The 11,040-nt window shown below is 50.0% G+C and overlaps 1 pseudogene; it reads right to left on the minus strand.

Annotated features, from left to right (window-relative positions):
* Positions 1-3,518: 3,518 nt before the first annotated feature.
* LOC137756618 (nuclear RNA export factor 2-like) lies at positions 3,519-10,698 on the minus strand (annotated as a pseudogene).
* Between the last annotated feature and the right edge of the window lie 342 nt (positions 10,699-11,040).

Here is an 11,040-nt window from a genome sequence, read left to right on the forward strand (position 1 = left end):
CAATTCTCCTTCTTTCTTAATAAAAGAATCCCAAATTTATTTGGTACAGTAATGTTTCCAGTAAAAGACCACATTTATAGCCTGCTTTGCAGCCAACAATGGTCACATGACCAACTTCTACCTAATGAGGTGATGGCAGAAGTGTTGTATAGTAGTTCCAGGAAGGTAGCTAAAAGGGAGATGAATTTCTCGGACCAAGGTATTTCTCATACCATCTGTTGTGGACTGAACTGTGGCCTACCCAAATTCATATGTTGAAGCTTTAACCCCCAGTACCTCAGAATGTGACTGTGTTTGAAGATAGGGCCTTTAAAGAGGTGATTAAATTAAAATGAGGCCGTTAGGGTAGACACTAATCCAATATGATTGGTTTCCTTATAAGAGGAGCTTAGGACACATAAAGAGATACCAGGGTGTGTATGCACAGAGGGACAGCCATGTGAAGAAGGAGTAAGAAGGAGGCCATTTGCAAGCCAAGGAGAGAGGCCTCAGAAGAAACCAAACCTGTGAACACCTGGTTCTTGGACTTCCAACCTTTAAAACTGTGAGAAATAAATTTCTGTTGTTTAAGCTACTCAGCCTGTGGTATCTTGTTATGGCAGCCATAGCAAACTAATACACCGTCAGATAAGGTTTCCAATTTTGAAAGCTCATTAGAATCAACTGAGGTGAACCTTAAAGATACTGATGACTGGGCTTACCCCTAGAGGCTCTGATTCAGTTCGTTGAATCTGAGCATTAGAGGGGATCCTAATGGATATCCAGAGTTGAAAACCACATGTCTAGGAGAGTAGTTTTTTGCACTCCATTGAGCAGGCTGAGAGTGATGAATCTAGCATCATTTAGAAGGCATCCCCCTGTATCTCCCTCCTTCCACTGTTTTTCCTCTGCCCCACATCCCCCTTCTTTTTCTGCCGTATCCAGATCTCCACAGATGGACCCAGAGATGCCCCCACCTCTTAATCCTGTTCCATATCCAAGTTCCGTCCTAATTTGAGGAACATTTAATAGCTTCAGCCCCACTTCTGCCCTCCCTGTCAAGAAAAGTGAGTCTCGAGGGGCCTCATATTCTCTTACTCTGCCTGTTAGCCAAAGCCAGGGCAGCTCTCTATAGAGATAACTTCTTGCCTCTTAATCCAATTATGAAATGGATGAAAGACATGAACAGAGGGCAAATAGGCTTAGGAAAAGCTATTCAACATCTTTAGCCATCATGGAAATGCAAATTAAAAGCACAATGAAATATTAAACCCCCCTATCAGAATGGCTGAGAAAAACAGTGACAAAACCAAATGCAGACAACACTGGATAAACTGAGTCACTCATACATTGCCAATGGGAATGCAAAATGGTACAGGTCGTCTGCAAAACAATGTGGCAGGGTTTTCAGAACGAAATATGCCATTACCATATGATACAGCAGTTGCACTCTGGGCCGTTTACCCAGAGAAATGAAAATTTATGTTTACACAAAAACCCTTACATGAAGTTCATCACAGTTTTACTCACAATAGTTAAAAAGTGGAAATAGCCCAGATGTCTTTCAACGGGGGAATGGCTAAACAAACTGTGGTACATTCACACCATGGAATCCTATTCAGCAATACAAAGGAACAGACTATAGACCCACTTTACAACTTGGATGGATCTCAGGAGAGTTATGCTGAGTGAAAGAAATCCATTCCTAAAGATAATATACTATATGATTCTATTTCTATGACATTTAGGAAATTATAATAGTGTCTGACAGAGTTTAGTGATGTGGGATCAGGAAGAAGGTGGGTGTGGCTATAAAGGCTAACATGAGGGAAACGTGTGGTGATGAAACAGATTTTGATCTTGTTTGTGGTGATAGTTAGAACACCTACATAGCTGGTAAAAGTGCATGGAATTATATATATAAGTATTATTCACAGGTGTTCTAACACACAAATGAGTGCATGTAAAATGGCGAAATTGTAATAAGCTCAGTGGACTGTACCAATGTCCATTTCTTAGTTTCGATACTGTACTAAAGTAATGCAAGGTGTTGTTATTAGGAGAAGGTGAGTGATGGGTATACATGACCTCTCTACATATTTTTTTGCAACTTTTGGTAAATCAATAATTATTTCAAAGTAAATAAGTTAAAAAAACAACATAGGAGTTGTGGGGAAAATAGTGTTAGTTACACAACCTAAGAACCTAATAAAAATGTTAGCACAGTTTTAGACCTGTTAAATGATTAAGAATACCATAATTATTAGAGTAAATATGGTACTTTACTTGCTAAATACGTTATATTTGTTTATAGAAGTGAACATCAGAATGGTCACAACTTGTGAGTACTGAAGTGGTGGAGAGAAGGTTATCAGGAGGCAAAGCTTGGATTTTAGGGTAGTCCAGGAATGGAGTCCTTACTCTATAATTTTCAAGCACTGTATAGGTCGGATATAAATGCTAGAGACTGCCAGGGATGATGTGGGAGATGGGACCTTTTGGTCCTGGCCCCACTAACTCATGGTTGGGTCAGGGGAAGAGCAATCCAAGACACACAACATACAATGTGCAATGTTACTCTTTAATATAAAGATAAACAAGGATCATGCGTGGGAAAAATACAGAACAACTGGCAGGCCTACACGGTAAACTTTGGTTTCCTGATTAGCTGGACTGCAAGCTTAGTCATGGATATGGCTTCAGTTAAGAGAAGAGAGGTAACAAATATGAGGAGGATGAAAATGACATCTAAAGGCTCATTTGCAGAGTTTTGTTCTCAAGATCCCAGGTCAGTGGATGAGGGTCTCATGTCAAAATTCATCTGGAATCTTGCCCTTGGGCTGAAGAAAGTAAAGAGAAAGAATTGGGATGTCAGCAGAGCCAGCAGCCGTTGAGTTTCAACCCCAGGGCACCTGACTTCTGTCCGCCTTCACCTTCCTGAAACCCTAGAGGTCTATTTCTTCTTATCTCTGAATTCTCAGAATTGACTTTTTAATGAGTAAAGAATTTTTTAGTTCTGGTATAGTCTAGTCATCGTACTGAAAGCACCTGTAGTGGGGGAGGATAGATGACCTCCCTTAGGACCAAACTGGAGACACTTGACCACACAACGTCACAGCTAAATCTATGCTACAAGAGCACGCCTTCAAGTTTACCAACATGTATGTACCAGAATGAGCAGATGCCACAGCATGTAATGCTGAAAAAGAAGCGAAAAGGTAAATGCCTATCAATAATAGCTTATGGCTTCCTGGAATTCAATTGTTTAATATATTGATCTTAGAAAGAATAATGTAGCTTCACATATACTGAGAGGAAATGCTGGTACTAATAATAAACAAAAGAAGTTTCAAAACAGTATATAAGATAGGAAACCTGTATTTTATAATACATGGAAAGGTATTAGTATGAAGTTAGGGAATTTCTCACAACTAAACGTTTGTAAGAAAAAAATAGATGTAAAATAATTACCTTCAAGTTCCCATTAATCACCCCTCTACTCCTCCCAGCTCCCTCCTATGCCCACGCAAACCCAGCACTCACTTCTGATTCCACTAGAGGTTCACCTCAGGTGGGGTGGAGGACGCCTGCATGATGTCCTGCTGCTCCTGGGAGAGGGTGTGCATGGAGCTGGAGGTGGGCGTATGCGCTGGGATGGAGAACACACTCTGGGTCTCACTGGGGCTGGCGTCCCTCACAAACAGCTCGTCATTCACGATGCACAGACTGAAGGAAAAATGGGCCCTCAGACAAGTGCTGGATGGACACCCACACCCCCAATATTGACTCCGCTCCCACTGGCACTCAGCAACCAGATTCCTTCCACGCCCCTCCTGTGTCTGTCTCCCAGGTTCCTTGACTGGTACCTCTGGCCCTCCCCACAGAGCCCACCTTTGGAGAGACTGTCTACCACCTTCACTCGATTTATAGGTTTATCCCCAACCCACGGGCAATTTCGCATTTACCCTTTACCACAGCCCAAGGGGTGGACGCTCTGATCCCCATTCTCGGAAGAAGACACTGAGTCACAGAGAGGTCATGTGACTTGACCAAGGTCACACAGCGAGTGAGTGTTGGGTCAAGGAGAGAACGCATAGGCCGATTCCAGAGCCCATGCTCTTCTTAACCACTAGGCTAGACTGCTCCTGGGATCTCCCTGCTGGCTTTCCACAATACCGAGTAAACCTAAGGTCTCCGCCACCACATTCCCACGCCCCTGAGCGCAGGCGGGGATGGGCATTCCCACCCACAACAGGGCTCTCACCTGGAGTAGCTGGCAGGGTTAGCGATGAAGGTCCGGGTGAAGGCACGCACACAGCCCTGAGAACTTCCTTCCACTTCAACAGCAAACAAACAACAGTACCCCTTAGAGCCACACATGCTGTACACGCTCACACGGCGGTCCCCAGTCAGGCTGTGACTGGACACTCATGCTGAGAGGGCATTTGTTCACGGGGGCCAGGGTGTCGGGAATCGGGAGGGCAACTATAGGAGCAGTCTGCGCCCAGTGACAGGGCCCCTGACAACCACTACACAGGTTCACGGGATGCGTTTTTCACAGCCGCCCAAGAGGTGGATACTACTACCCCATTTTGCAAATGAGGAAACTGAGAGGTTAAGTAACGACCCAAGTTCTCAGAGTGAGTATCTGGGATGAGAGCCACCAAACTCCGCAGCCTGTGTCCCTAACGCCCAGGGTGTGCAGGGCAGACAGGCATGGACACAGCTCAGACCTGGGTTGTCTGTGGGAAGCCTGAGGGCTGGAGAACACAGTGGGGAAGGGGAGGGGAGGGGAAGGGAAGGGAAGGGGTCAGGGAAGCTGGGTGGTTCTGGGAGTGAGCCTGGCCAGGGGGAGGCAGCAGTGGGGCATCTGGGGTGGGGATCTACACACACTCACCTTCCTTGAACACCCCGCTGACGGAGAAGCAGAGCATCGTTTCCTGAAAGGGAAGAGCCCAGGCGCCCAGTCACCACCTGCACCTCCTACCCACCTGCGGCTTCCTGGGCCCGCCCGAGGGTGGAAGCAGGCGCTCACCGTCTGGAACCACGTGTCCACCACGAAGGAGCTTAAGTCATGCTGAGTCTTGGGCAACACACAGAGGGTGTGCACAATGACACGATTTGTGTGCTTCAGCAGCTGGACCCGCAGGTCTGTGAGGGGAGGGGAAGCGAGCGAAGGTCAGGGGCTGCCACGCCCTGGGCCCTATGATTGACCCCTTCACCGCCCTTTCCCACCCAGTCTTCCCATCACACACTCACGGGGGTCCGTGAGCTTCTTCATATTCCGGCTGTCCTTGAAGTACTTGCACAAGCTGCTTCTAGGAGACAAAGAGCAACAGTGGGTGGTGGGTGTTTGCAGGAGCTGGCCTGTGTCTGCTGGGGAGCCACACGGCCCAGGAGCAGAGCCTGTGCTGTGATACTCACGGGGCTGTGTCCTCGGGGTGGAAGGGAATGGTCAGGGAGAAGCAGGCCTGCTCGTGATAAGCACCCACGAGACCCTGTCGGTCTCCACAGTCATGGATCAGGTAGTACCTGAGGGGGAGCAATGAGGACAGTCTATCTCTGTGGTCTGGACCTCAAATGAGACTTGGAAACTCCCCTGAACAGACCTGTGCTTAGGTGGCCTCACCCGTCCTCGCCCTCTCCCCCTTGCTCAGCTTCCCAGAGGTACTTACTGCTGCAGGAATTGCAGGACTAGGCTCTTCAGCTCATCGCATCCAAAGTAGCTGCCCTGGAATCAAAAGGCATTTGAGACTATGCAGTGGATAAAGCCTCCCTGCAACACCGCAAATGTCGTTTGATCCTCTTCCTCACCTTGCAGGGCTTTAATACGCAGGGAGTGTCAACGTCAACAGTAACTGGTGACGGTAACTCCTGGCCATCCTGGAGAAGGGAAGAGGAAGTCAGGAGTGGAGACCAGGGGAGTGGCCCTGGATGATCCGGGAAAAGGATGGGCCCAGGAGGGTGAGGGTCAGAGGTCAGGTGTGAAAGGGCCCTGGAAATTCCATGGGAAAGCTTACACTGGATGTCTTCATCATGAGGTCCTGGAAGTCTCTAGTGTTATGTGCAACTTGTGTGTGTGCGTGTGTGTATTTATGGGTATTTTTCCAGCAAGTCTATCCATGTCATTTTCAGGAGTCCATGCCCCCCAAAATGGTTAAGGTTCTGATGCTAATATGTGATCTAGGCAAGACCCAAAGGGCTTGAGGGCAGGTGCAGAGGCCACCGACATTCGTAAGAGACAATGATTTACGTAGGCACTTACCAGGCGTAACAACTTCGGGAAACATTCTCTGATGGCCCTGTCCAACACCAAAAATAGAGAAGAAGTGGTTAATAGTTCAAGGTTGCAATGCTTCCTTTGAGTTAAAACAGTAATACCATAAACAGAGATCAGTGTGTTCTGGCCCATCCAGCAGCGCCCTTTGCCCACCTCTGCTTCTGATTTTAAGGGTTTTCGGTCCACTTCCCTGTTGAGCACTGAGCATCTGTCATCTTACTGTCTGAAAGGCACTGTCTCCTCATCTCTCTCAATACCTTCACTTTAATATTCCTTCCCTCCCTCCCTTCCTCTCCTTCGCCTGGGTAGCTCCCACCCAGACTACTCACACTCCCTTCTCCAGTGCCACAGGGAGCAGCATTTCAAACCCATACTGCAGGGCTTCCTTCTCCTCCCTTCCTTCCTCCAGGGCCCCACTGAAGGCTGTGGGGAGAAGAGGGAATGGGGTGGGAGCCCGGGGCTCTGCTACCTCACTGGGGGTCCAGCACTCTGGCAAGACCCGGACACCCCCCAGGGATGGCCCAGGATGCTGGGCCAGGGAGGTGAGTGAGGTGGGGCTCAGGGAGGGAGATGGAGGGGATGAAGGCAGAAAGGGAGTGAAGGTAGGAGGGGAGAGATGAGAGAGACATAGGGGCACAGAGACAAGGGAGAGAGAGAAAGCAAAGGGAAGGGAAAGAAGCTCTCCCGTGGTCGGGGTCAGGGAAGAAGAGAGAAGAAAGGGGAAACGGCGCCCCTGTTGCGGCTCTTCACCTGCCCCAGAATCGCCCAGACACACCAGGTAGGAATGGAAAATATGCACATGTTGGGCTGGGGCCCCACTGGATGCTGGTTGAAACTTTGTCACCTGTGTGAGTTCAGCCAGACTTGGGCATGGGAAACAGGGCCGCCATGGGGGCACATCTCCCCCAGAATGAGGAAAGGGTCAGGTCCCAGCTCAGTATGGGGCTGAGGATCCGTGGCCCAGTCTTATGATCACCGCCTTCTCTCCTGATGACCCCTGCACCTGTCTGAGTTCGTTCTTTATCTGAGGAATCGTACCTGTCTCAGGCTGCCCAGGGCTCCTGTGAAGGACCAGATGGGATGATGTGACGTGTGCAGGGAGTTGATGGGAAGTGCCCCTGAGAGCCCTGTCCTTCTGTCTCCTCTACCACCTCTGCCCTCTGCCTTCCACTCCTGCCTCAGAAAGCCCTCTGATCACTGGCAGGGGCCCACGTCTGGCCCCTTGACTCAAGGAGCCCTGCTTTTTCCCAAGGAGGGTCCAGCTCCTGGCATTGGGCCAGCAGAATGGATGTCATGACAGCAGCCACCTACGGCCTCAGCCCTCAGCATGGCGCAGGAAAGCCCCCATGTCAACCTGGGAGACGAGGGGGGTCCCCTTTGGAGGAAGGGGAAGAGGGCCCCTCTCAGAACAGGGGAGGCAAATGCCATCTCAGCACGAAGAAGGAAGGCTTCTCTCAGCAAGAGGCCCTGGACTGGAGGACCCTTCTCAGTCCAGGGCGCCAGCATCTGGATCAAGGCTGGTCGCTCCTGGTCCTGGTGAGGAGGAGAAGCCCTGCTTCCTGCGGCACACTCTTGGGAGGCCTTGGCGGAATATAGCTGGGCGCAGAGAGCTGGAAACAGACCCCAGAGCCCCTGCAGAGGTGAGCAGGTCAGGGGAAGGAAACTCCTCACCGGTGATAGGCACAGAGAGAGCAGAAGGTGGGGCCTGTGATCCTCCCAGAAGACCAGGGCTGCCACCTTTGGCAAAGGGGCACTGTCACAGATAGTCTAGGCTCCCACGGGTGAAGGTCACCAGGAAGGGTGACAGGGTGTTCACACTGACCTTACATAGGTGGACTGGTCTGGGAAGGTGCCACACAATGGGTTCCCTTGCAGCCACAGCTCTTCAAGCTTCAGCCCTTTAATCTTCCTCAACTCCCACACAGACTTCAGCTGAGAAATATGGGGCGGAAGTGGGAAAAGGAATCCCAGGGAAAGAGGGACATCCGGATCTCTGCACCCCCAGCCCCCTCCCTCCCCCACAGGTACCTTCACCTGCCTCCTGTCATCACTCTGATGGCCACTAACACGCCCCCCTCCCCTACTCTCAACCCAACTTTGATCTGGCTCCCTCTTCTCACCTCATTTTTGGAGAGGTTCAGGATCTTGACCGTGGGGGCCATCTGTATAATGTCAGACAGGCCATCCAGCTGGTACAGTTTGTTGCTGCTCAAGTTCAAGGACAACAGCTTTGGGGCAAGAAGAGGTAGAGTGAAGGTTACTATCTAGGGCCTTGGAGACAAATCTGCCCTCCACCCCATCTCTTCCACCCCCTACCCTAATACCAGCACTGGGCCTACAGCCTCACCTCAGGGAAATTCTTTTTGATGATCTGCAGGGTGGCAGCCATGCAGTTTCTTCGATTCAGAATTATATCAATATCATGGCCCACCAAGTCTTCAGGAAGGAGAGGGGAGGGAATCAGATGGCTGAGTGGGGTCTGGGGCCAGCACCAGCCCCTCCCACGTTACCATCCCTAAGTCTCCCTCTAGGAAGACCCCTCTGCCCTCGCCCGCCCTAGAATTACTGCTGTCAGCCGTACCTGGGTCAACGCAGAGCCTCTGGAGGTCAAGAGCTTGCTTGGAGACATTAAATCGTTTGATCAAGGTCAGCTGCGGAGTGAGAGATGGAGAGAGCCGCTCTGAGGCTGTGGTGGTGGTAGGGAAAACGAGGGAGAGGGTGACGGGGGCCTGGAGGAAGGAGAGGTGGGTTTGAGCGCTGGCACACAAAATGCCTTGAGTCTGCATTACCTTTAGCTGCTCCATTTCTTCTGGCTTCAACTTATACTGCACAGAGTAGGGAACAGCGGACGGGCTGACAAACACAGGTATCTGCAGGAAGAAGAGGTGGGGTAAGCACCAGGAACTCTAGTTCCAAAGAAAACAGCCAGCCCCTGGCCTGTACTCCTTCCTCAGGATGAGGTACAGGTAATGCCCGCGACACACACCTTTCGGCTCTCCTCGTCACAAATCTTGTTGCTGACATCCATCAATGCAGAGGCAGTGCTAGCTTCTTGGACAAAGAACTCAGCCCCATTGTGAATAAAGTGGAACTACAGGCATTGAATGCAACAGCAATAGTATCAGAAGCCAACAGACCCTGCTGAACCAGGTCTCTCTCTCCCCCTTCCCTGTGCCCACGCGTCTGGCTTCGGCATCCTCTCTTACGTCCACTGGAGTGAAGGGGACACTGCAATGGCGCTGGATTGAGTTCATTAGCCATGTCCTGTCATACTGTATCCCACAAGGAATCTAAGGATGAAAAGAAGGGATGGGAGAGAGGACAGACAACAGGGAATTTAGGCTGGAGGACGAACCTTTTCCTGTTCTTTTCCGGCCTTCTACTGAGCTTGACAGGGCTTCTAAAGAAGGGACCACTGGCATGATTTCTTATGGGTGTGCGTAATATGGATTTCCTAAATACTCTTTCTCTCCAGTCAAACTCTCTTCCAAATAATCAAGGTGTCAGAGATGATCTTCCTTTTATAAATTTCCAGGAGATCCTACCCAGTGCAGACACTGCTTGCCCCTCAGACAAGGTCTCCAGAGGCTCGACCCTCCATCTCCCACACTCAGCTTGCCAAACTGAGACCTCCAACGTGGAGTTGCTCCATATCCTTGGCAGTAGTTTCCATCTTTGCTCTGAGACAGGCTCCTCCGTTCTCCTCACAGTCAGCCTGTTCCCTTTACACTGCTTCTCTGAATCTGCCCTTAGATGAACAAGATTGTTAACTCCTGGTCATAAAAAGGACAGATTACAAGCTGTCTACAGTGAAATAAACCAGCATCTCTACATGAGACCAACACAACTCCCCCTGACTTTTCTCTCCTGCACATTCCATCCATTTTTCAGGATACTCACGGTGACCCTGAACCAGCTCCCTGGGGTTCCATCTTGTGTGTTCTCCCGCATTTCTCTCTCCAGAGGTTTTCTGTTTCCCCACACAGTAATATGCATGTGGCCTTCACTGTCCAGTCTCACTGTCCTCTCTTTGCCTCGGATGGTACAGGGAGAGCTGCAGGGGGGATGTGGAGAGAAGGAGGGTGAGTGGCCATACGTGCTAAGAAAGTCTTCTGTACACCCTCGTCTCTTTGACACCAGCGCTACAATTAGGATTGCTCAACCATTATTTCACTTCTAGCATGCTTCAGTTTTGCAGTGACAGAAGATAAACAAGTCCACGGAGAGTGAGAGAGGTGCATAGTCCCAGGGGCTGCTGTGTACAAACCCTGCTGCCTGGTCACTTACTGTCTTACTTCGGGGTCCTCCTGGACATCCCTCTTCACCACGTTTCCATCATCCTCCTGGAGGTGTGAGGGCTGAGGCTCACCCCCACCGTGTTCATAATGAGGGCTCCTCTTGCCAGAATTACCTGGGAAAGAACTACAACCTTTCTTTCTTCCTTGAGGTGCTCTACCACCATCACTGTATTCTGAAAAGAGGAACAAAAATACAGGTTTGAAGACACATCTGTGGTGCACTTACCATGTACCATGTCTTAGGCTAACAGGATGGTAGGGCAGGCACAGTGCCAACCTGGCCTAAGGGACCAATCCCACAAACCTCAGAAAGGACACACTTCTGCCTGTGCAGAGAGGACAGCCTTATCCGACAGATGGCACTATCAGGGGAAGAATCGAGGAGGAGCAGGATGAGGAAGAGGAGGACAAGGAGGAGAAAGAGGGAGGAGAAGGAGGAGGGAGGAGAGGACAACTGCCTTGAAACTTTTAACACAGTGGAGC

Source organism: Eschrichtius robustus, chromosome X (assembly GCF_028021215.1).
Source record: "Eschrichtius robustus isolate mEscRob2 chromosome X, mEscRob2.pri, whole genome shotgun sequence".
NCBI lineage: Eukaryota > Metazoa > Chordata > Mammalia > Artiodactyla > Eschrichtiidae > Eschrichtius > Eschrichtius robustus.